The sequence below is a fragment of the Musca autumnalis genome, unplaced genomic scaffold, assembly GCF_047663935.1.
Source record: "Musca autumnalis isolate F117 unplaced genomic scaffold, ASM4766393v1 scaffold_3, whole genome shotgun sequence".
Lineage (NCBI taxonomy): Eukaryota > Metazoa > Arthropoda > Insecta > Diptera > Muscidae > Musca > Musca autumnalis.
The window spans coordinates 144,219,730-144,245,931 of NW_027411866.1; the positions used below are offsets into that span (position 1 = coordinate 144,219,730).

At 36.8% G+C, this 26,202-nt stretch overlaps 1 protein-coding gene across 49 annotated transcripts in view; it reads left to right on the top strand.

Moving 5' to 3' along the window:
• The window catches only part of LOC141397847 (uncharacterized), a 401,443-nt gene that overhangs the window by 246,169 nt on the left and 129,072 nt on the right, over nucleotides 1-26,202 (top strand). For 13 of the 49 annotated variants that reach the window (XM_073974614.1, XM_073974640.1, XM_073974618.1 and 10 more), the window contains one exon: nucleotides 16,724-16,761. The exons of the other annotated variants lie outside the window; for them this stretch is intronic. The gene's annotated coding sequence lies outside the window, so the exon portion shown is untranslated. The remainder of the gene's footprint in view (nucleotides 1-16,723; nucleotides 16,762-26,202) is intronic. 49 annotated transcript variants of the gene reach the window in all.

Consider the following 26,202-nt stretch of genomic DNA (forward strand, 5'->3'; position numbering starts at 1 on the left):
TGGCATTTTGTCTTCGATTTGGGTATAAAAATTTCCACCTGAAATTTGTCGGTATGGGGGCTATATGAAGACGTGGGTCTTCATATAGCCCCCATAGAATGGTACCTCCCGATTTTCGGTATTTTGAAGGTTGTGACCTCAAAATCCCTCCGAAATGGCTGAAATTTGGTGTTAAGTCTTCCTTGGGGATAAAAAATTTTCCATCTAAGATTTGTCGGTTTAGGTTCCGACCTTCATATAGCCCCAATAGAGCGAAGAAGAATTTTAAACAGAAAAATTGTACACACAAACATTTTTGTACCAATTATTGAAATATTTGTTGCATAAGAAAATTCTTCTTCATCAAATTTCAATATAAGTCGCCGAATAAATGAAATATGTATTTCTACACAAAAATTCACTGTAAGTCCCAGAACAAACTTGATATCTAAGTAAAACACTTTATTAAGAAAACAAGTAAGAACAGACTATAGTCGGACGGGGCCGACCATGTGATACCCTATACCACTATCCCTGTGCACTAGCTTTCCGGGCTAGCTGTTATAAGATGTGCATTAGAAATTTTACCAATTTTCACACAAAAGTTTTGATCAATTTAACCCGCTAAATATTATCCGATCATACCGTTGACTTGCACGCTACTTCTTCATCTCAAACCAAAACTACGTTTAAAATTTCGCGCCGATCGGACTATTATTGCGACCTACAGAGCGGCTACAAAATCGAGCAAAAATTTTGTTTTTGGTCCATTTCATCCCTTTAACATTTCACGATCATCGCCAAAAACTAATCAGTTCTATTCTGGTCCAAACCCGACGTCCATACTAAATTTCGTGACAATCGGTCCATAATTGCGGCCTCTAGCTTGATTACAATTTTTAATGGACGGACAGACGGACGGACGGACGGACGGACACACATCGCTAAATCGCTTTATCTCGTCGAGATATGAAGTTTGGTATACCACATGAGGGGTCTACGACGAATATTTCGCGGCGTTACATGAATTTTTGGGAAAACAAACTTATTATACCCTTTTCCACATTGTGGTATAGGGTATAATGACGTTACAAAATTATATAATATAGGTAGAAATTATTGGTTAAACTTTTAGACTCTTAATTACAATTTATTCCATACAAAATACTTCAATTTTTGGGGATTGTGAAATGTTCCAAATCAAATTTCATTATGAGTCTCTGAACAAAAGAAATTTGTAGCTATAATATTTAACATCTTCAGAAGCTTTCGTTTTTATAACCTCAGCATTTATGCTAACGAGGGTATATACACTTTCATACGGGCAAAATGTGCCTCTTCGAAATAAAGGTTTTAGACCCCAAGTATCTATATATATAAAAGAGCGGTGAGGTGAGGTATTCACTGACTGATTCATCAGCGCCCAGACGAAACCGCTGAAGCTAGAAAGTTGAAATTTTGGGTGTAGGTTGCTGTTGGTGTGTAGGGGTGAGATAAGGATGGGTTTTTGGAAATTCGACCTAGAAGTGTACGAAAAGTACTAAAAGGTACTAAATATGGTACCCTTTGTATTAGGCAAACGGTAAGAGCTAGAATATTGAAATTTGGAATGAGGGTCACTGATGGAGAGTTAGAAAGATGTACCAAATGGTTATTGGAAATTCGAACTATAAGTCTACGAAAAGTACTAAAATTTACAAAATTTAGTACCAATTGTATATTTTGAACGGATATAGCTAGAACCATGGAATTTGGTATGGAAATCAAGGTTGGGAAGTGGTGTTGATGTAATTAAATGGTTTTGGAAAATCGTACGAAAAGTACTAAATGGTACTAAATTAAGTACAACTTGGATTTGGGTGAACGGATAGAGCTGGAATCCTGAAATTTGGAATGAGGGCCACTGATGAAGAGTAACAATGAAAGGTTTTTGGAAATTCGAACTATTAGGGTACGAAAAATACGAAATGGTACTAAATTTAGTACAAATTGGATTTGGGTGAACAGATAGAGCTGGAATCCCGAAATTTGGAATGAGGGTCACTGATGAAGAGTAACTATGAAAGGTTTTTGGAAATTCGAACTATAAGTGCACGAAAAGTACTAAATGGTACCAAATTTAGTACAGTTTGAAATTAGGTGAACGGATTGAGTTGGAATCCTGAAATTTGGAATGAGGGTCACAAATGGAAAGTAACAAAGAAAAGTTTTTGGAAATTCGAACTATAAGGGTACGAAAAGTACGAAATGGTACTAAATTTAGTACAATTTGAATTTGGGTGAACGGATTGGGTTGGAATCCTGAAATTTGGAAAGAGGGTCACTAATGGAAAGTAACAAGGAAAAGTTTTTGGCAATTCGAACTACATGTGCACGAAAAATAATAAATGGTACTAAATTTAGTACAATTTGGATTTGGGTAAACAGATAGAGCTGGAATCCCGAATTTTGGAATGAGGGTTACTGATGAAAAGTAACAATGAAAGGTTTTTGGAAATTCGAACTAAAGGGTACGAAAAGTACGAAATGGTACTAAATTTAGTACAGTTTGAAATTAGGTGAACGGATTGAGTTGGAATCCTGAAATTTGGAATGAGGGTCACAAATGGAAAGTAACAAAGAAAAGTTTTTGGAAATTCTAAGTCCCAATTTACATTAGGCGAGTTTACTTGCGGCAATTGTCAGTTTGTATGTGAGAGAGGGTGCTGAGAGGCAAAGGGTTACCATATGCCTCACCTCTCTCTCCTACAAAATGAAAATTGCCGCAAGTAAACTCGCCCAATGTAAATTGGGACTAACTATAAGTACACGAAACGTACTGAATTTAGTACACTTTGGATTTGGGTGAACGGATAGAGCTGGAATCCTGAAATTTGAAATTAAGATTACTGTTGGAATCTAGAATTGAGATATGGAGGTAGCTTTGGAAAATCGTTCTAATGTGGACGAAGCAGTGCTAAATGGTACTAAATTCGATACAAGTTGTATTTGCGTGAACAGATTACTGTTGGAGTGTAGGATTGAGGTAGTTTTGGAAATGCGTACTTATGGAAAAGTGCCAAATTGAACTACATTGCAGATATATGAAAGTAGTTATTGGAAAGTCGTGTACGAAAACTGCTAAATGGTACAAAATTTGGTACATTTTGGTATTTGCTATATGGTACAGAATTTTGTTCAATTTGTGATTTTGTAAAGGGGTAGAACTGGAATTTTGAAATTCGGTTTTAGATTAGAAATTGGTGTTTAGAGAGGTGGTTTAAAGGAGGTTTTGAAAATGCTTATTTATACAAAAAGTACTAAATAGTATTATAATTGGTTTCAGAGGAACAGATAAAACTGGAAAAGTTAATTGCGGTTGGTATTTATGTTGAATATTAGAAGTAATTTTTGAAACCTACCTACATATGTGTACGAAAAGTTTGGTAACATGTTGGTACCAAAACCATGTTGGTATTGTGTAAACGGTTAAAGTGAGAACTGCATACTATAGGGGAACGAAAAGTACTAAATGGTACTAAATTTGGGCTCGGTGTAGGAACAAAGCTTGGATTATATAATTTGGACAAAAAACTACGAAATGGAAAAATATTTGTTAAGAAGATCATTCTGAAATTTAGATAAAGTTCGGAGTTTAAAAATTGTACTGAATATTGTTCTATTGATTTTATGCTAACGCGAAGGTGTTTCTAAATAATAAAAAATAATGTACTGGAAGTATGTAGTTAAACGTGAAGTATCTTTTCAATTTTTTGTTTGTTTTTTTATGTTAATTTGAAAACGTGGTTCAATGCGACAATTTTGTTAACTAGAAGGTTATTATCCCCTGATAATAAAAAGGCTTAAATTGAAATGCATCAAAAAATGTACCGTTATATAGGGTTAACATACCCGTGCACATTAACTAAAATTTTTTGTAAAAAAGTTTTTTTTTCTAACCACAAATTCCGAATTTCGGTCGGAAAATGTGCATAAAATCTTCAAATTACTCTAAGTCTTCAAAATATCTCTTCTAATAAAAGTGGATTAAAGTAGACATTTTTTTAAATGAAACTTTTGTATCCTCTGAGTATACAAGGTCCAAATTTAAAGAAAATTTGGCAATATAGATTTGTTCTATTTTTAAAATACACTAAGTCGAGGGGTACTGTTATATGGTGATATACAAATTTTTGTGGTCATTTTGAATTCCGAAAATTAGGTTCGTAGAATTTTCGGCATTCGTAGAATTTTCGGGTTCTTGGCGAAACCGCTGAAGCTAAAACCTTGAATTGTTGTGAAAGGGTGAGATAAAGTTTAGTGTTTGGAAACTCGTACTGGAAGGGAATGCTGTGTTAGTGAAGGGGTAAAACCAAAAGTCAAGTCTGAAATTAGCAATATGAGTAGCTGTTGGTGTATGTCTGTGATATGAGGTCGTAGTATTGGTAATTCGAAATAAAAAATATAGTAGGGGTGCAATACGGCAGATATTTTTTTTTTTTTGGGAAATTCGAAATACAGTATTAAAAGGAATTAAATCAATTAAATGTTGGTATTAAAAATAGGTTTTAGTTCAACAGAATCGCCAGTGTTCACCTCTTCCATATTAAATATTGTTCATATATATTTTATTCCCTTTCCGCATACGAAGTAGCGGGCATTTGCTAGTGTTTGAACGAAATGTGTTTCAGACAATTTAGAGTTGATTTAGCCATGTCCGTCCGTCTGTCGGGCTGGCTGGAGCTCACGATAACTCTCGAACGGATCAACCGATTCGGTCCAAAATTTAGCTTTCGTAATATTTTGTCCAAACTTAGATTGAGTTCGAATACGGGTTATATAGGAGGTACCACACCTGCCGGTACCTCCCCCACAAAAGTTAAAGGAATTAATCGATTTGGTCCATATTTTGCACATCGTGAAATTTCTACCAGGCATAGAAGATGTTCCAATATGGACTCCATCGGTCCACTCTTTCGGGTACCTCCCACACAAAATTTCGGAAAAGTTCAGTTTAGGACCTGCTCTCGAATCGCTTTGATTTTTGTTGTAGTAACTTGTATTCACTGTCCCCCATACGACGGTATACATTTCATCGGGGGCAAGTCCATACTTCCTGAGAAAATAGCCTGAAAGGTGCAAAAAAACCCCTATGACACCGTGTGTAGTGGTTGGAGCGCAATATCACTCTCGAACGGATCTGCCGATTTGGTCCATGTGTGGCCTTCGTAATATTTTGTGCAAATTTAGTTAAAGTTCGAAGATAAGCCATATCGGCCCACTCCTTCAGGTACCTCCCCCACAAAAGTTCAAATATATTCGGTGTAATTACTCTTGATGAGAGTGACCGATTTGGTCCATACTTTACAGATCCTAATATATCTACCAGATATAGATCAGGTTTGAATATGGACTATATTTGTCCACTCCCTCGGGTATATCCCACACAAAATTTTGGATAAATTCACTTTAAGACCTGATCTCAATTACGACAGTAAAAGTTTTTTCAGGGGCAAGTCCATACTTCTTGAGAAAACAGCCCGAAAGTTGTAGAAAATACCTATGACACCATATGTAGTGGCTGGAGAGCTCGAACCGAATACTGCGTTCGTCCACACTTTGGATATTGTACTATTTCTTCGAATATTAGAGTTCGCTAGAAGTAGCAACCGATTTGGTCCATACTTTGGATATCTAAATATTGTCCAAACTTAGTTTATGTTCAAACTTGGGCCCTATTTGTCCAATCCTTGTGGTACCACCCACACAAATGTTCAACATTTTTGTGTGGTTGAGGGTCTGTTCGAGGATCCTTTGAAAATTTTTACCAAAGGGTTTCCTAGTGCCCCAGTTTACAGCGATTTTATGTTTTTCGTAGGCTAGTGTGATAAAAAAGCCCTATCTATCGATTTCCCCCCAAATTTTTGAGCTTTAATCCTATCCATACTTTTGTCGGTTCCCCCCTAAATACAAAAGAATTTCAATCCACACAGGCTGAGGGTATATCACTGTCGGCAAAGCCGACTGATACTTTTAATTGTTTATATATGATTTAGGACCATATTCTACCGTTTTTATTCACATTTTCGTTATCTGCGGTCACAAAATATATATTATTGGTGTTTTTTTCATAATAAATCCTTTCAGAATATCATGTGTGCTCGATCCAAACTGCTTTTGAAATATCCATACTTATATATACCAAAATTAATGACTCGACGAGCTGAGACGATTTGGCTATGTCCGTCTAAACTTTGTAATCACGCTACAGGTCGCAATTTTGATCGGATCGTCACCAAATTTTGGGTGTTGATGAGGGTTCCGGAAGGGAAGAAGCCTATTGATTTTGGTGATGGTTGGATAATATTCAGGGGTCGGAATGGGCAAGAAACTTATTTGGAGAAAAAGTCAACGTTTTATTTCTAAGCAAATATCTTCGCATGACGAATATCACAGCTTTGGTTGGGAAGCTTCAAAAAGCAAAGCCTGACTATGAAAGTAGAATATCCCACGTTTACAATGATGCAAATAGGATGGCGTAGGTGGCCAAATAACGGAGAAATAGCAATAGTCGGTGATACATCCCATTTTTAATTTTTTTTTTCAAAATCGCGCTACAGGTCGCAATTTTGGTCGGATCATCACGAAATTTTGGGAGTTAATGAGGGTCCCACAGAGGAAAAAGCCTATTGTTTGGATGATGGTAGGATAATATTCAATTCCCTTTTATATGTTCTCGTTGGTTTGATGCTTTATCCGGTCTAAATCAATTCTTTTACTCTGCTGTCTTTGCCTTATTCTGGCTACGCAGTACACTATATTCAATACAAATATCTGAAATAACTTCCTAGAATCCTGCTGGATAGCAAAAGCTAAGAAAAGTCGGCAGACTATAACCTTCCCCCCCTTACAGGGACCCCGTGATGCTAAGCACTTTTTTGGCGGTGAAACATGTCCTCAGCAAAATGGTGGCTTACATTAGCTGAGTATTTCAGCCAGGAAAAAAAGTAGGTCTCTTGACATTGAGTCAATATGAATCGGTGTGTACTCAATGATATAAGAGAAGTCTCTAATATTCCTTCTGGGATGTTGTGGGAACATATCTATGGATGTATTTATGTATTCTGACTGTACATTTGAGATTTTCATTTCCCTATTTTTCTTCTCTTCTCATACTTCTCTCTTCCAATACCATAGCCCTAAATAGTCAATTGTTCCTTCTTGACCCTATTCATTTGCTTTGTTTTTATCTGGACCATAAGTAAAACACACAACAAATTAAATGGCTTGTTACAACAGCAAATATTCTGTCATATCTTAAAAATAGACAATCCTCTTTGCCCACACCACTCAATAGGGATTCTATCAACATGTAGAATGGCCTCATTTAGATTGGCCCTGATGGCGGTCACATCGTAGCAAATGTTGTTTTTTTTTTTCGTCTTTATAGTACTGCTTATGGTTCTGGCTGGTACTACCAGTGTTGATGGCCAGATTGTATGTTAATGATTGAAGAGATAGCACAGCTATTCTCTAATGTTTGCTTGAAATTGACTTTTTCAATTAGCTTATAAAAACAACAACTTTCTCCACTTCTATCGTGTCGGGTTTGTGAACTATGATGTTTAGATGACTGTTCCCATTTTTGGGGTATATGATGGTAGGACATGATGATGATGTCATAATATTGCTTAGACTTGTTTACTAGTTGAGGATAAAACAGTCCATTGGATATGTTGGTCAATGGAATTTTCACTACAATTGACATTGCTCGGGGGATGTGTTAATGAAAAAGAAAATACAAAGTTTTTGTTTTGACATTGTCTTGTCGATGTTAATTTAAAGTGAAAAAGCTAAGATTGTTTGTTCCATTGATAGTGGTTTTCTCCATGAAATGAAAAAAAAAATCAAAAGTAATTTCGTAATTGAGAGTCAATAAAATGGAACTACCCATCCTATTACGACACGTACACCATATATTTTTCCAATATTCTTTTTTGGTTATTTTATTACATTAAAGTTTCCATTAGAGGCAATAACATCACTACTCGTTTGTAGTTCGAATGGTACCTATTAACTTTTTTATTGCAAAATAAAGAGTGCCAGTAAAAATTGTTCAATATTAAATAAAAAGTTTCAAGCACGTCGAAAATAATTTTCATTCATAAACACTTTTTAATGTTAAAAAGTGGAATGTCGATACTAGTTAGCTGCGGCTGAAATTTATTAAACACAACAGCACCAGCGCACAATGGCCAGCTATTAAAATTGCTGGTGTCAGAGTTTATTTTTTTAAAATTTCTAGCAGCAACATATAAAATCCGATGGGTGTGGCCGATGCTTGTGTAAGTTTGCCAGAAATTTAAGTAAATTGTTGACCACACTATTGGTCATTAGGTTAAAATTTAACCGTATAGCCAAAAGTAGGCCGAGGCAGCAATAAGCCGGCAGAAGAGTAAGCCGTACTTAATTTTTGGTAGCTTAAATCTTAGCTTATATACTGAGTGCGCCTTAACTAAATTTAAATGAAATGTGCTTACACCTGGGAAAGCTTTTGCGGATTCTGAATCTACAATATTCATAGATGAAAAAAATAAAAAAAACAAAAAAATCGCCTTCGGGATTTTCAAATAAATCGCGGTTAAAGTTCACATTTATAGGGCTTTTTTGGGAAATGGGATTAAAAAAAATGTTGTAGCAGTGAAAATTCTCTACAAGATTGACCCCAATGGTATTTTCGTGGGTTTTAACATTTTTGACATATAGAAGTTCAAATTGGGACAACGTACTGACTGTATAGCCCCCTATAAAACACTTTAACTAACTTTGAACGAAAACCGCCTACACTTGGGAAGTTTTCGCGGATTCTGAAACAGCAATGTTCATAGATGAGAAAAATCCAAAAGCAAGAAAAAAATCGATGGAGCGATTTTTAAATAAATCGCGGTCAAACTTCACATTTTTAGGTTTATTTTAGGTTTTCGCGACTTTGCTTCAAACCGCAAGTCCTTTCGAAATTGGGCTAAAGAAAATTTTGTAGCTGTGAAAATTTTCCATAGGATTGACCGTTATGGTTTGTTCCTAGGGTTTACCATTTTTGAGATATAGAAGTTCAGGTCACATTTTTTTTGTTAGGTTTTCGCGATTTGCTTGAAATGGTACTGGATAAAATCGTATAGCTGCGAAATTCTCTATACGATTGGTTTTCGTAATTTTTTCCTAGGTTGTACCATTTTTGATATATATATATATATATATATATATATATATATATATATATATATATATATGTATAATAGGGTGGGGCGATTTGTGTGGAAGGAAAAAACCTTAATGAGCCCTTCACGTTTCTGATTCCTGGGATTGAACTGAGCAAAAAAGTCCACTGGACCATATATCTACCGTGAAAATCGAGCCTCCCGATTTTGACTTCAAGTTTTTTATTGACATTTTTTGGATATTTTGGCATATAACAGCCAAATCATTGAGATTTTCGATCCAATACAGAGACAAAAATTGTAGCTAAGACAGTAATTGAAAACTCTCTAATACATCGCAAAAGAATTGGAACGCTCCTTCAGGCAGTTTTGGCCTTAAGAATGAGCAAACTTTTCGGAAAATGTCGATAAATGACATTGTGCTACAAAATTTGACCGGAAAATTATTCAAGCGTTCTGATGCAAAATTCTATCGTGTTGGGATCCATGGACAACGAAAATGCCTTTATTTCGATTGTGTAACTCCGTTTTATTTTTTTATAACGGTAAAAGTAGTGAAAATCTGGGTTTCTTACATTTTCAAATTTAAACGGATATATCTTCTTTTTTTTACAACGGATTTCTATTGATCTTTCTTCCTTTTAAAGGGGCGAATAATATCTTTCGAACTAGTTATTATTTTTTTTTATTTAAAAGGAAGAAGGATCAATAGAAATCCGTTGTGAAAAAAGAAGATATGTCCGTTTAAATTTGAAAATGTAAGAAATCCAGATTTTCACTACTTTTACCGTTATAAAAAAATAAAACAAAGTGACCCAAACAAACTACAGGCATTGTCGTTGTCCATGGACCCCAACACGATATAATTTCGCATCAGAACGCTTGAATATTTTTATGGTCAACTTTTGTAGCACAATGTCATTTATCGATATTTGCGGACTTTATCAAGGCCAAAACTGCCTGAAGGAGCATTCCAATAATGTCGCGATGTACTAGAGAGTTCTTAATTATTGTGTTGGCTACAATTTTGGCCTTCGTGTTGGGTCGAAAAAGGGTGATGTAGGGGATGAATGATACCAAGCAACGGTCTTGACCGGCTTTAACATGGCAAAGCCCAGAATTTATCTTGGTCCCTCTTTCATCTCAAGTGGACACTGACCTCCCCGTGGTGTCACCTGGGGAACTGCCTTTAACACCCGTTAAAGGTAGTAAGCTAACATGTGCCGCGCGTTCACCCATAAGAACGTTAAAAACTTGGGTTTGGGCGTCGGGTTAGTAACCCTCCCCTAGAAAAAACATCCTACTATGAAAAAACGAAAGAAAAGAAAAACAAACCCCTCTAAAGTTGACGAACCCCGCAAACGTTTTAAGGACCATGATCTGCGAATCTGCACCTGGAATGTTCGCACTCTTTATAGAGAAGGTGCAGTCTTCGCATTGGCAGACGTACTTGAAAAGTACAAGGCCGATATTACTGCCATACAGGAAATACGATGGATTGGGAAAGGCGTCACAACAACACCTAAAGGTGACGCACTGTATTATAGCTGCCATGACGTAAAGCATGAGTTTGGTTGCGGATTCGTAGTTAGTCGGAGACTAAAACATCTGGTATCCAGCTTGACCCCAGTGAATGAAAGACTTGCTGCAATTCGAATAAAAGCTAAATTCTTCAACATCAGCTTTATTTGCGCTCATGCTCCCACTGAAGAAAAGGACGAACAGACCAAAGATATATTTTACGAGCGCTTAGAAGAAACATATGACCGTTGCCCTGCCCATGACATTAAAATCATTCTAGGCGATTTTAATGCCAAAATTGGAAAGGAGAATATCTTTGGCCCAACAGTCGGGAAATTCAGTCTCCACAGTGAAACATCTGACAATGGTATGAGGCTGATAGACTTTGCAGCTGCAAAAAACATGGTAGTTAGCAGTACCAGATTTAATCATCTCGATATTCATAAGGGCACCTGGCTGTCTCCAGATCAAAGAACAAGTAATCAAATTGATCATGTTGTGATAGATGGAAGACATTCATCCAGCGTGTTGGATGTACGATCGTTCCGAGGCGCAAACATTGATTCGGACCACTACCTTGTTGCAGCAAAGGTACGTACCCGTCTAAACGTTGCAAATAAAGCACGAACAGACACAACGCGGAAGTTGGACATCGATAGGCTGCAAACACAACAGATAGCCACAGCATATTCCACTCAACTAGCCCAATTGCTTAACGCTAGCACTCCTTGTCCCAATAACATAACAACACAATGGCAACATATTGCCCACTCCATGCAAACAGCCGCAAAATCCATACTTGGATTCCAGAGACCTCCACAAAGGAATTCATGGTATGACCAGGAGTGTCGTGCTGCTACCGAAGAGAAAAATGCGGCATATAGGGCTACTTTACAATCAGTAGCAACGCGTAGCGCACGAGAGAGATATCGGGAGAAAAGGAGAGAAGAGAAACGTCTTTTCCGCAAGAAAAAGAGAGAAATGGAAAAGCGGGAGTGTGAAAAAATCGAGATGTACAGGAGCCAGAATGAAGTCCGCTGATAAGGTGTATGCATCAGCTAGTTAGCACCATCTGGCAGGAAGAACGCGTACCCGACGATTGGAACCTGAGCATCCTATGTCCCGTCCACAAGAAAGGAGATAAGAATGTATGCTCCAACTATAGAGGCATAAGTCTTCTCCCTATTGCCTATAAGATAGTGTCAGGGATATTGTGCGAACGACTAAAGCCAATGGTCAACGAAATAATTGGACCATACCAATGTGGCTTTAGACCTGGCAAGTCCACCATTGACCAGATATTTACCCTGCAGCAAATCCTAGAGAAGACCCAAGAGATGCAGATCGACACATTTCACCTCTTTGTCGATTATAAAGCAGCATTCGACAGTCCCCTCCGATCAAAGGTATTCCACGCAATGTCTGAATTTGGTATCCCCGCAAAGCTCATCCGGCTTTGTAAGATGACTTTAACTGATACTAGGTCCTCAGTTAAATTTGGAAAGAGCCTCTCCGAAGAATTTTGTACCAAAAGAGGTTTCAGACAAGGAGACAGCCTTTCGTCTGACTTATTCAACATTTTGCTGGAGAAGGTAATACGAGATGCAAATGTCAAAAGAAATGGCACAATTTACACCAATAGCCACATGTTACTTGCCTATGCTGATGACATAGACATCATGGGACGATCAGTAAAGGAAGTAACTGATACCTTTAGGAAGGTCGAAGCAGAATCTGCGAAAGTGGGTCTGGCGGTAAACGGCGAAAAGACCAAATTGATGGTGTCGACGCGCAGCGTCCATAGAGCTCGGACCAACTGTGGAAGTTGGTACCTACAATTTTGAGGTAGTTAAAGACTTCGTCTACCTCGGCACTGCCATAAACACAACAAACAACATCAGTTGTGAAATAAGAAGAAGAATTGTATTGGCCAACAGATGCTACTATGGTCTAAGTAAGCAATTTAAAAACAAAGCCACATCTCGTCAAACAAAAATAACACTATACAAAACTCTGATAATACCCGTGCTAATGTATGGCTCCGAAGCATGGGTACTTGCGCAAGCAGATAAGGCAGTGCTTGGTGTGTTTGAGAGGAAAATTCTTCGAAAAATCTACGGGCCGATTTGCGTTGACGGTGAATATCGACGTCGTATGAACCACGAGCTATATAAGCTATACAAAGACATGCATATAGTTAAACGTATCGAGATGCAACGATTGCGTTGGCTAGGCCATATCATGAGAATGAGCGATGATGAACCCGCTAAAAAGGCGTATGAATACATGCCACATGGAGGTGCACGCAGAATCGGCGGGCCTAAGCTTCGATGGAGCATACAAGTGGATGAAGAAATGAAAAGGCGCGGTATTCCAAAAAGTCAAGCGAAAAACAGAGAGGAATGGAGATCTTTTCTTAGTTCGGTCTATGGAACAAATGTTCTGTAATGGGCCAACTAAGTAAGTAAGTAAGTTGGGTCGCAAATCTCAATGGTTTGGCTGTTATATGCCAAAATATCCAAAAAACGTCAATCTTCTTCTTCTTTATTTGCATATTCGATCTCCGAATATAAGCGACCAATACAATTATATATAATTATCTGTTACAAATTTTAAGGTATGTTCATATATTTTCCATGATCTCCATAAAGGCGTCTCTATTTCTGGCTTCACTCAGTAGGGTTGAGATATTTCCAATGCCGGTCCATTTAAGAATATTGTCAATCCATGATATTTCTTTCCGTCCTCTGGATGGCTTCCCTTCTATTGTTCCAGTGATTATGGTTTGGAGCAGTTTGTATTTTGCGTTCCTCATTACATGTCCAAGATATGATGTTTTTCTTCTTTTTATTGTTCCAATGAGTTCCCGTTGACGGTTAACCCTTGAAAGAACCACAGAATTTGGTGTTAGATGTGTCCATGGAATTTTTAGGATACGACGGTAGATCCACATTTCAAAGGCTTCCAATTTCTTTATTTCAGCGGTTTTTAGTGTCCATACTTCTGAGCCGTACAGCAGAACCGACCAGACATAAGTTTTAATAAATCGTATTTTTGTTTCCATATTTATGTCATGACTACATAAAATATTTTTGTATTTGAAAAATGCATCTCTTGCCATTTCAATTCTGCATCGTATTTCTTTCGAGTTGTCCCAGTTTTCATTTATTTTGACGCCAAGATATTTAAAGTTCTGTACTTTATCGATATGTGTATTATTTATAAAAAACGTCAATAAAAACCTTAAAATCAAAATCGGGGACTCGATTTTCGCGGTAGACACATGGTCCAGTACACTTTTTTTGCTCAGTTCAATCCCAGGAATCAGAAACGCGAAGGGCCCATTTTCCAAATTTTAACTTCTATATCTCAAAAATGGTAATACATACGAAAACAACTTAAAGAACAATTTTGTAGAGAATTTTCACCTAAAACCTAAACAAAAACCTAAAAAACCCCTAAAATTGTGAATTTTGAACGCAATTTATTTGAAAATCCCTCCGGCGATTATTTTTTGTTTTTTAGATTTTTCTCATCTATGAACATTGTAGTTTCAGAAACTGCAAAAACTTCCCAGGTGTAAGCTCCTTTCATGTAAATTTAGTTAAGGCGCACCGTGACCAGTCCAGTTACATGAGTCCAGATAAGTTTAATGAAGCAGGTAGTTATTACCGACTGGCAAGATAAGACAATTTTCTATGATAAGAACGTCAAAACTCTATGCTCCGATTACAACTTGGAAACAGTTAGAATCCTCGCACTAGCGTCAAGAGGGTAATAGGTCTGAAGAAGTCACTTCTGCTGGCATCCTTGCCTGGCTTCAGTAGCGGGAACACCCGGCGAACTTCCCAGCTTTATCCTACAATATGTATGGCTAAAGATAGATTGAGCACACTTGCCAAATACTCCTCTCCTGATTTATCGAGTTACTTAAGCATTGTCAGAGATTCGGTATGGGCCAAATGCTTTGATTGATTTCGCAATATCGCTCATGGAACATTTTGGTGGTACCTCTTCGCTGAGGGGGTTTTTACAAGGTGTAGGGCACTACTCCTCGGCCACTCACTCTGGGTGTACTCTATAAACTGCCTGTTAAAATAACACGCGCACCTTCTGAGATCTGTCTTTGCCACATCGTTGAATGCAAAAAGCCGTTAATCATCCGTTGCCACAATATACCCAATCTTGTACCAATCTTTGCTTTGCATCATTCATAGTTCTAGCCCTTTATTCCGTTTATGCTAGTATATTTCCTTACTTTTGTACCATCAGGGTTCGTATTTTATCTTCTACGATATTGAACAGCTTGGCATGGTAGATGGTATCGAAGGCATTCGATAGGTCAGGGGCCACCATGACTGTTCAGTCACACGGCCTGTTCCGGTTCAATTCGGCTCGGCTGATATGTGTGGATATGCGCGTTGTGGTACTGTCCATTCTCCGAAATAAATGTTGATGTTGGGCAACTGGAAATACCTTCATAACATGGGGAGATGTAACCTCTTTAAAATCTACAAATCTTAAAACAGGAGGGAAATCCACCAGTGTAATTCATCTTGCTGGTATCCTTGTCTGACTTTAGCAGCCGAAACACCCTGCCAACTTTCCAGGCTTACGGTATAATATGGGTGACTAACAATAGATTAAGGACACTTGCCAAATACTCAACTCGCGTTTCATCCAGTTGTTTAAGCTTTACCATTGATATTCTGTGTGGTCCTAATGCTTTCGATGATTTGGCGTTTTTGATGGCATCGTAAATTGTTGTGGTAACTCTCCGGCTGAGGGTGCTCTTATACGGAGTAGCACACTTCTCTTCTTTTAGGGTGCCTCTAAATTTCCTGTCAAAATAACACTGTCACACTGTTCAAAGTAACAGTCGTTCCATCATCCTTTTTCCCGAAATCGTTGCGTACAATTTACTTAATCCTCTACTGCCTCATGTGGTCTAGCCACTTTTTCGGCTTATGCTCGCCAACAAGACTGTTGACTTAAGGAGAAACTTCCAGAATTATTGGGTTTTCATCCTGTGTTGGTCTTCTTCCTGTGTTGTTAGTTATTCATCAAACACGTACAATGTTGTTATTGTGTGTAAAGCAGTTTTCACTTAGCTGTCAAAACATATTGTGGCGGTAAAGCAAAATTCGAACTTATCTTTAGTGATATTAGGTGGACCACTCCTTAAAGTCACATTAAATTAAATTCAAAAGAACTATTCGAAAATCCCCTTTTTAATATGTATTACATCTATCTTTTTCTTTGAATGGCAACTCAGATTAACAATTTGTCTTCAACGATAGTCCGTTCTCATCCATCTAGTCTTTCTTTCGTTGGCTATCGAAAACAATTTAAATATAAATTACTTTTTGCTTTTTGTTGTCGAACTGCATGTACTTCAGTCTGGCCGTAGAGCCTTGCTTCCTATTACGTACGTATCCTATGGCTACTCCGACAAAGTTGTTGTTGACAATTTCAACACTTATTTCTTTCTTTTCGCCTTTGACACTTGATGTTTTTTTCAGCTTTTGGGTGATTTCTGATGTTATTGATGTTGCAATTTCAAAGAAAAAAAGAACAGTTTGTTTTTCGCTTTTCTGCTTTGTCTCAATTTGTGTCCATGCTCTTTTTTTCACTTGAACCCAATCAATATTCGCTTGAAAATTGTCATCGCCATGAATTTCTTATTTTGTAACATGGGGTTATTCACTTTGAAGAAAAAAAGAGCTATTCATTCAAACCAATGGAAAAATGGCAAATAAATTCGTTATTTCAGCATTCAAGTTGGAAACTCTTTTTTTTGTAATTTGTAACTTGATAGTTGATTGTGACAAATGACATTGGCTATAAAACAAATTTATCGAATTCCAAATGTGATTGGAAAATATATTTATTTTAATTAGAAGAGAATGGACAAATATTTCTATACAAATTATGCTTTAATATAACTATTAGGCTTATAACGTTATCAAATGACAAAATACTATTTATTTATATTAACAACATTGCTTTGTTTTATATATTTGCAGGTATGTATGCTCCGTGACAATATTACTCTATTCATACAGTAAGTTTGCAAATTTAAAAATAAAAATCTAGCTTTAATTGTTTCTGTGCTCTTTTTGCTGATAGCTATCAACTGTCACAATTATAAACTCAGCCAAAACTAATAATTTCTAACAAACTCACAAATTTGTAGTTTTAAATTTTTTGTTTGGTAAACTTTTTCATATGAATGTGAACAACAACAACGAAAACTTTAAACAATGAAACATGTGATTCAGACACCCTCGTTTATGTTTCAACTATTTCTGGCTTTAGTTGAAAATAAACAAAGACATAAAGTAATAAAGACCTGACAAAATGCATGCAACAAAAAAATGTTTACGATACTTTGTATAGAAACATTACCCTTAACAGGTTGCAGTTAATTCAAAATCGCAACCAAGGAGGAACATTTCATGTAATGGTATCAGAAACGAAATTTATATATTCAAGGATCTATTCAAGAATAATTCCATGTCAATTGGATCGGTAAATTCGGTTAAATACGTAAAAATGTATAAAAGAAAAAAATGTTATATCACCATATCGTAACATAACATTATGTTAAATTCAAAAGCCATTCACTGAAGAATGATAGCAAAAGAAATGTCTTATCTTGTTGTATTTATGTCTTTGAAATAAAACACAACATATTGTTTAAAGTTTATGTGGCAGTTTGTGATGGTAGTGGTGGTAGTTTGGTGAAAATTTTGAAATTTACACTTTAAAGTATTGAAGTATTAATTCCACATAACAATATTATAAATATTGGCCTTCTGTCTGGGAATCATTTCATGTATACTTACTTACTTAGCTGGCCCATTACAGAACATTTGTTCCATAGACCGAACTAAGAAAAGATTTCCAATTCTCTCTGTTTAGTGCTTCGCTTTCTGGAATACCGCGCCTTGCCATCTCTTTGGCCTGCCAAATGTGCGTGCATCGCCATGTGGATCGAATTTATACGCATTTTTAGCGGGTTCATCATCGCTCATTCTAATGATATGACCTAGCCAACACAATCGCTCTACTCGATACATTTAACTATATTGATGTCGTTGTATAGCAGATACAACTCGTGGTTCATACGACATCCATATTCACCTTCAACGCAGATCGGTCCGTAGATCTTTCGAAGAATTTTTCTCTCAAACACTCCAAGCACTGCCTTATCTGCTTGCGCAAGTACCCAGGCTTCGGAACCATACATCAGCACGGGTAGTATCAGTGTTTTGTAAAGTGTAATTTTGTCTGACGAGTGGTGGCTTTGTTTTTGAAGTGATTATTTAAGCCAAAGTAGCATCTGTTGGCCAATACAATTCTTCTTTTATTTGTTGTGTTTACGGCGGTGCCGAGGTATACGAAGTCTTTTACTACCTCAAAATTATATGAACCAACTTCAACAGTTGGTCCGATCTCAATGGACCCATTGCACGTCGCCACCATCAACTTGGTCTTCTCGCCGTTTTCTCCTTCGACCTTCATAAAGGTGTCGGTTACTTCTTTTACTGATCGTCCCATGATGTCTTTATCATCAGCATAAGCAAGTAACATATATATTGTGCCACTTTTTTTGACGTTTGCCTCTCGTATAACATTTTCTAGCAGGATGTTGAAAAGATCACATGAAAGGCTGTCTCCTTGCCTGGAACCTCTTTTGCTACAAAACTCTTCGTATAAGTTCTTTTCCTATTTTAACTGAAGATCTTGTGTCAGTTAGAGTCATTTTACAAACCCGAATGAGCTTTGCTGGGATACCAAATTCAGACATGGCTTAGAATACCTTCGAACGTAGAGGGCTGTCGAAGGCTACTTTATAATCGTCAAAAAGATGGTAGGTGTCGATCTGCATCTCTTGGGTCTTATCCAGGATTTGCCGCAGGGTAAATATTTGATCGCATTGGTATTGTCCAATTATTTCGTTGACCATGGGCTTTTATCCCTGACACTATCATGTAAGCGATTTGGGAGAAGACCTATGCCCCTATAGTTCGAGCATAAAGTCTTATCTCCTTTCTTATGGACGGGACACAGGATGCTCAGGTTCCAATCGTCGGGTTCGCGTTCTTCCTGCCAGATGGAGCTAACTAGCTGATGCATACACCTTATTAGCATGTCGCCTCCGGTTTTAAACAGCTCGGCTGGTATGCCATCAGCTCCTGCTGCCTTATTATTCTTAAGCCGGTTTATTGCTGTATTTACCTCACTCGACTTCGCTACTATTGAATACCATTTGGAAAAATGCTCTTTCCATATCCTTAACACAATATCTGTATCAGTTACCAAATTACCTTGCTGGTCTCTACACGAGGATGTGCCAGTTCCAAAGCCATCATTTTGATGTTTCACTCTTTGGTAGAATTTTCGGACTTCATTCTGTCTCCTGTACATCTCGATTTGTTCACACTCCCGCTTTTCCATCTCTCTCTTTTTCCTGCGGAAAAGACGTTTCTTCTCTCTCCTTTTCTCCCGATACCTCTCTAGTGCGCTGCCCATTGCTACTGATTGTAAAGTAGTCCTATATGCCGCATTTTTCTCTTTGGTAGCAGCACGACACTCCTGGTCCTACCATGGATTCCTTGGTTGAGGTGTCTGGTATCCAAGTACATACTGATTTTGCGGCTGTTCGTATGGAGTGGGCAATATTTTGCCATTGTGCTGATATGTTATCGGGACGAAAAGTGCCGTGATTATGCAATTGGATCAGTTGAGTGGAGTATGATGTGACTTTTTGTTGTGACTGCAGCTTACCGATGTCCAACTTCCGTGTTGTGTCTGTTCGTACTTTATTTGCAACGTTTAATCTGGTACGTACCTTTGCTGCAACAAGGTAGTGGTCCGTGTCTATGTTTACACCTCGGAACGATCGTACATCCAACGCGCTTGATGCAAGTCTTCCACCTATCACAACGTAATCAATTTGATTTTTTGTGCTTTAACTATCGACAGCCAGGTGCCATTATGAATATCGATATGCTTAAATCTGGAACTGCTAACTACCATGTTTCTTGCAGCTGCAAAGCCTATAAGCCTCATACCATTGACAGATGTTTCGCTGTGGAGACTAAATTTCCCGCCTGTTGGGCCAAAGATATTCTTCTTTTCTAATTTTGGCACTGAAATCGCCTAGTAAAATTTTAATGTCATGGACTGGGCAACGGTCATACCAGTTTAGATGGTGCCGGAAGGGGTTTCATTCAGATTTTGGGCCATTATCTCGAGATGTATTGATTTGCCCCCGAAAAAATGAGCCGTCGTAACAGGGTACGCAAGAAGAACTTTTCGATAAAAATCAAACCGATCGGAGGCGAGCTGTTATACTACATTTTTCCCAAAATTTGAGTGAGAGGTACCCAAAGAAAGGGACCGATATAGTCTATATTCCTTTCCGTCAGGGTTTTTTGGAGCTTTTAAGCCATTATCTCAGGAAGAAGAAAAGAAGAAAATTTCAAAATGATCCGAGAGGTGCTCTTAAACTTCACATTTTCCGAATTTTGTGTGGGACGTAGCCAGAGCAGTCACATTTTTGGTCGTATCAACTAGTATATACCCTCTTAAACCTAAAGGCTAAGGGTATCAGTCGGCTTTGCCTATGTGAATTTAAACTTTCATCTACGGCAGATCGAATACCGGCTGCAAAACCAAATTCCCCAAAAATTATGTATTAAGAAGAGTTTCAGAATTTTGTGGTCCTTTTTATACCCTCAGCATTTAACGAGGGTATATACACTTTCATACGAGCCAAATCATCGAAATAATGGTTTTATACCCAAAGTATGTTTGGACGAAATGTGTTTCAGACAATTTGGAGTCGATTTAGCCATGTCAGTCCGTCTGTCTGTCTGGCTGGCTGGTACGCACGATGACTCTCGAACGGATAAACCTATTCGGTTGAAATTTAGTCTTTCGTAATATTTTACCCAAACTGTGTTTAAGTTCGAAGATTGGCTATATCGCTCCACTCCTTCTGGTACCTCCCTCACAAAAAATCGAAAATGTTCGGAAAATTTGTGAGCACGATAACTCTTGAAGAGAGTAACAAATTTGGTCCATACTTTGCCCATTGTGAAATGTGTACCAGATATATATATAAGGTTTCAATATGGACTCAATCGTTCCACACCTTCGGGTACCTCCCACACAAAATTTCGAAAAAGTTCAGTTTACGGCCATCTCTCGAATCGCTTTGATTTTTGTTTTAGCAACTTGTATTCACTGCCCTCCAAACGACGGTACAAGTTTCATCAGGAGTAAGTCCACACTTCCTGAGAAAATAGCCTGAATGGTGCAAAAGTTATATTGGTCCACCCCTTCGTGTACATCCACCACAAAAGTTCAAAAGGTATCGCTGAAAAGTATGCGCTAACATCCAATTTATATGGCATAGAAGTTATAAATCCTACGGTGACCAAATAAAATAGCTGGTGGGTTCGATTACTATCGAACTTGCATAATGCACTAAGTCGGCACATTCCTTCAGAAACATTCTTCCCAAAAGTTAAACCCTTTTGCGCTTTATTCCAAATCAATTATAATGGAAAAACGTAAGCATTTATTCGGAACTTCTATATGTCCAAAAAAGGCCACAAATTTATGAAAACTCCCAAAAATATTTTGTGTGTGAAGTCGATTTTCAATCTGTTTACAGATAAAAGTCTCAATTAGCATAGGCGGCAAAGCCGACTGATACATTTATATTTGCTTGATTTTGGGCTCAAATGATTAATCGGTGTGGGCAGACTTTATTTTGGTCGCTAACTTACCGACGAATTTCGTAAACTACCGAAATTATAAGCATTTTTATTTTAGCAAATTTTTTCGGTAACCAAAAACGAGTTAGAGAAAAGTTGCAGAAAAGTTGTTAATGTCATCGAGATCAAAAAATTCTTCTGGTACATCTAAAAAATAAATAACGTTTATTCTGTGCCATTGTATCAACGACATATCGGAACAAAAACCTTGTAGATTTTTTCGACTTATAGTGTTTGACTATAAGTTTGACGATTGGTTTCTGATATATTTATTCGACCATGTTTTGTCAAAGCCCAAAAATCTGTGTTCGTAGTCTCAAAAAGTACTGCGAATAGTATTTGGAGTCTAAGATTAGTTGTCTGTATTACCCGACTCCGTGTAAAAACGCCTTCTTGTTATAATGTACTTTATAGTAGGATTGTACGGATTCAATTACATCGGTTAAAAAAGTAAAGTTTTTGCGTTTTTTGACATAACAAATATTATTTTCGTAGGTTATTGACACAGTAGACAATTTTAGATTTGAATTATTCGATACAAGTCCAATATGTACTAGGGGATGCACGTATTAAAATATACGTATTACAACAGAGTGCGATAACTTGATATACATTATAACATGGATCTATTTTAAGCACTTTCAACATGGAAGTTATCCAACCAAAATGAATCCCAAAATCCATATTACAGCTAATATTCTTAGAAATTAAGGTAAGATCTTCGAATACTGATAGCGAAAACAACAGCAATTCTCTGCGGAAATTGCAAACCAAAATGCCAATTATGAGTTGATGTGGTTTGTAATGTACAAGATACCCAAACTGGTCTGATATGGTCCATTTTCAATTCAAAATATCCAAGAACTTATGCTAATATATATTACTCTGTCCCAAATTTTAAAATTGTATATTAAATATTGTGAATTCTCTCTATTGATTCTATATACTTTGTCTCAATAATTAAAAAAATCAACTAACAATCTTTAAAATAGCGCTACATTACCCCACGCAATATTTTAAAATTTCATGTTTTTGGTCATGTTCAATTTTGGTCAATTCAATTTTTATAAAATGTCCAACATTAATTTTTCCAAATTTTATGTTTTTGAACATTGGAGGCCTCCGCAAGGATATTAAAGAACAAAAAAGTCACACTTTACCTAGAAAAATCCTTCAAAGCAAAAATATAGTGCCTTAAGGTGTTCCAAAATGTATTTTGCCTCGACTGTGAACGCCATCTACCTTAAATGATGTAACTAGTTAAAATATATTTTTGTTTCATGTGAATTTTTCTTAAATATTCACTATCCGATAAACTAATGCACTTGTTTCTGCCATATCTGCGACAAATAACGATTTTACTTATTTTTGAAGGGTGTTCGAATATGAGTATTGCATACTGTATATTACATTCTTGGCTTTGGTAACAGCAAGACACCCTTGATATTGTCATGGATTCGTTGGTGGAGACCAAGTACGTATTTCGGAACTGTAAGTTAATTGCTATTATTTAGCTATCTTCTACTCCAACAACATTTTTCCAAAATTAGAATTGCAAAATTTACAATTTCCGATAGTAACAAGTTTTTCTGATTACTGTTAGATTAGATGAAATGTAAGACAAAAACTACAAAAAAGGTCCTGCAGGAGCCTAAGCAGTTTTTCATAACTTACTTCCCACAAACAAAGGCTGAAGTTTTAATTATGTTTTTCTTTTTTGATTTCAACAATTTGATGTTTATCACAGCTTTCTAACATCACCCACAAAAGATTGTTCGTTCTCCTCTCGTTTGTCTTGTTTCCTATGATTAATTACCTCTAAAAGTTAATATTACAACATCCTTGTTAATGATTCTTATCTCCTTTTTTCTAATATAAATGATGATGATGAAACATATTAAAGCCATTTGTTTGTGTCATTAACATTATGGTCGGAACTATCTATGAAAGTATAAAAACATAAAAAAATTACAGCGGAGGCTTGCGCAGTAAAAATAAAACCAACCCACAACTCACTAATTAGTAAAATTCCCATTAAATAACTTGTTTTTGAAGTCGGAAAAAGGAAAAAATAGAAAAAAAACTGCATTACTAAAAGAATAGAAACCTCGTGAATGGCTTCATAAATCCCATTCATTAGCGTCAACAAAAAACATAAGACTACCATTAATTGCCCGTTTTATATACAAATTATAAAAAGTAATTTCTAAATGTCCGAACATAAATACAAAACGATTTCAACACCAAATGTTTGCAAAGTACTTTGTATGAAGGATGTCTATGGAAGAATGTCGAGCAACGAAAATAAACTATTAGATAATAAAGAAATTTACTTTCATACATTTTACTAAACATTTTGGTGAAAAATATTTAAATTCATAACTAATTAACAAAATTGTCCAATGGGTCACAGTCAGTTACTTGAAAATTCTTTATTAACAATATTATACATACATAGTTCTTTGTCCAAGTTTTGGTTAGGTTTCAAGCACAGACGCAGTAAGAGCTAGGATTGCACTAGAGTTCCAGCGTACATTGTGGATGTTTAAGATCTGCTTTAAGTTTACTAAAGGGATCTCACTCCTCTCAGTGTCGTCTTTAAGTTTTAACCTGTAGATGAAGTTTAACAGCAGCCGCTTTGGGTTTATGTAGATTAATCTGCATTATGCGAAGTGGTTGCAGCGTCCGTTCTTCTATTACTTGTGTGCTAAGCGGAACCTTGTCCGACCTAAACCTAAATATACATAGATTGGCCTCAAGAGTCCATAGGTATTCTTGGTCCTTAGCGTCTATTGGCGCCTAGATAACAAGACCCTCATTTTCGGGACTGTGGCTAACTAGTTTCCATGTTCGGGTCTACCTATTGGGATTCTATATACCGAGTATTGTCACACTGACAAAACCCTTCTGGAGGGAATCTGCTTTACACTATCAACTGCTAGTTCACACCCCAATCAATATTCGCCATGGTTCTCTATTGTGGACGTAAGGAATTCTATTGGGGATGTAAGAAATTGCTTATTTTTACAACAGTAGTGCGATACTTTAACAGATTTTTTGAGTTACCGACAAAAATCGGTAAATTTAAAATGCTTAAAATTTCGGTAATTAACGATTTTTTCGGTAAGTTAGCGATGAATAAAACGAAGTCGTAAAGTCCTACCGATAGCAAGAGTCTTGTCAACTTGTATTTGAATTTTTTATTCATAATTTTGCGTTCCAGTTCTGAGTTAGAGAATCGCACTACATATGACCTAAACTTCTGTATACACGCAGAGAAAAAATATTTGTCGCTTTTGTTGGAACAAAAATATATGTTTTGGTTCCAAAAATGTATTTGTTTTGTTCAAACATTGTAATCCAAATCCAAAAATACCATCTTTTGTTCCAAACATAGAAAACAAAAACAACTTTCGAATTTCCGCAATATTGTTAAAATCGTTAACAATAACAATTGTAGGAACTATCCTAATCTAATTTTGTTTACAAAAAGTATTGTCAATACAGAAAACCAGCCCAGAAATTTTTGATTTGAGTGCATATACTTCTCATATACACTTTTTGCATAACTTGGATATAAATGTCGCGTATAATATTGCAATCATTGATGAACACAATACATGGTTTGCTGCATTGGCTGACAACAAAGACAAACAAAAAGCCACAAGAACCCACCACAACATAAGGAATAATTAAACACCATAACAAACATGAAAAGGACAGAAGAATTAAACAAAACAGAAACAAATAAAAACAAGAGTCTCACAAGTACATACACACAAAAACAAAGGTAAAGGCAGCATGTCATAAAAACACACCACAACTCACCAAAATTGTTTTTTTCAACACGGCATCGAATAGCGAGAGAAGAGAAACAAATTTTCGAAGAAAAGAGAGAAATATTGTTCAGTTGACACAAACTATTTTTGGATTTACAATACTACATGAGGAATCCAACAATATGTTAACAATACATATTTTGCTCTTGGAATATTGTTGGATCAAACATATTTTTTTCTCTGCGTGTAGAAGCCAACGCTACCAAACTGCGTATGTTTGGGTCGACATAGAACACAACGTTAGACGAAATGAATGAAAAATTTTTAGTTTCAAGCACAGACGCAATACGCGATAAGCAGCTATCGACTATTACTGATTTTCCGCTCTATCTATCAACGATATGTCTACCCGAAGCACCTCTGCTACCATTGGTCTATTTTTTTCAGTGTTGTTACCAGTTAGAAGAGAACCGGATAATACTTTGTGGCTGACTTAGTTGTGGTATCTTTCCTGCTCTCAGTATTTTGGTAACAGGTAAGGGATGTGGAAGGTTTTGGGTTCCTGGCCTAGGTTGGGTCCCTTAGCCTTGGAGTGTGGTTCCTTCGTTGACCTAACTCTATTAAGCGTGGGTTTTGATGAAGAAGGGTAGATTTTGGTAGGAGCCACACATCCAGGTATAGAGTTCGGTTCCGTGTCAGACTTCACAGCTTTCTTCATCTCTGGTTTGATCTCCTTTTGATTTGGTTCTTCAATTTGCCTCTTCGGTCGATTTCTCTCTTTTATTTCAGCATATTTCGACTGGGTGGCAGGACTTCCCTTTAAAAAGGGTTCTGTGGTAGAACGAGCTGAATCGTTTACAGATCGCTGGGTTAAGTCAACATAACTCCTGATTTAGCCTTAAGGGCTAATGGAGTTGATATTGGCATTGATCT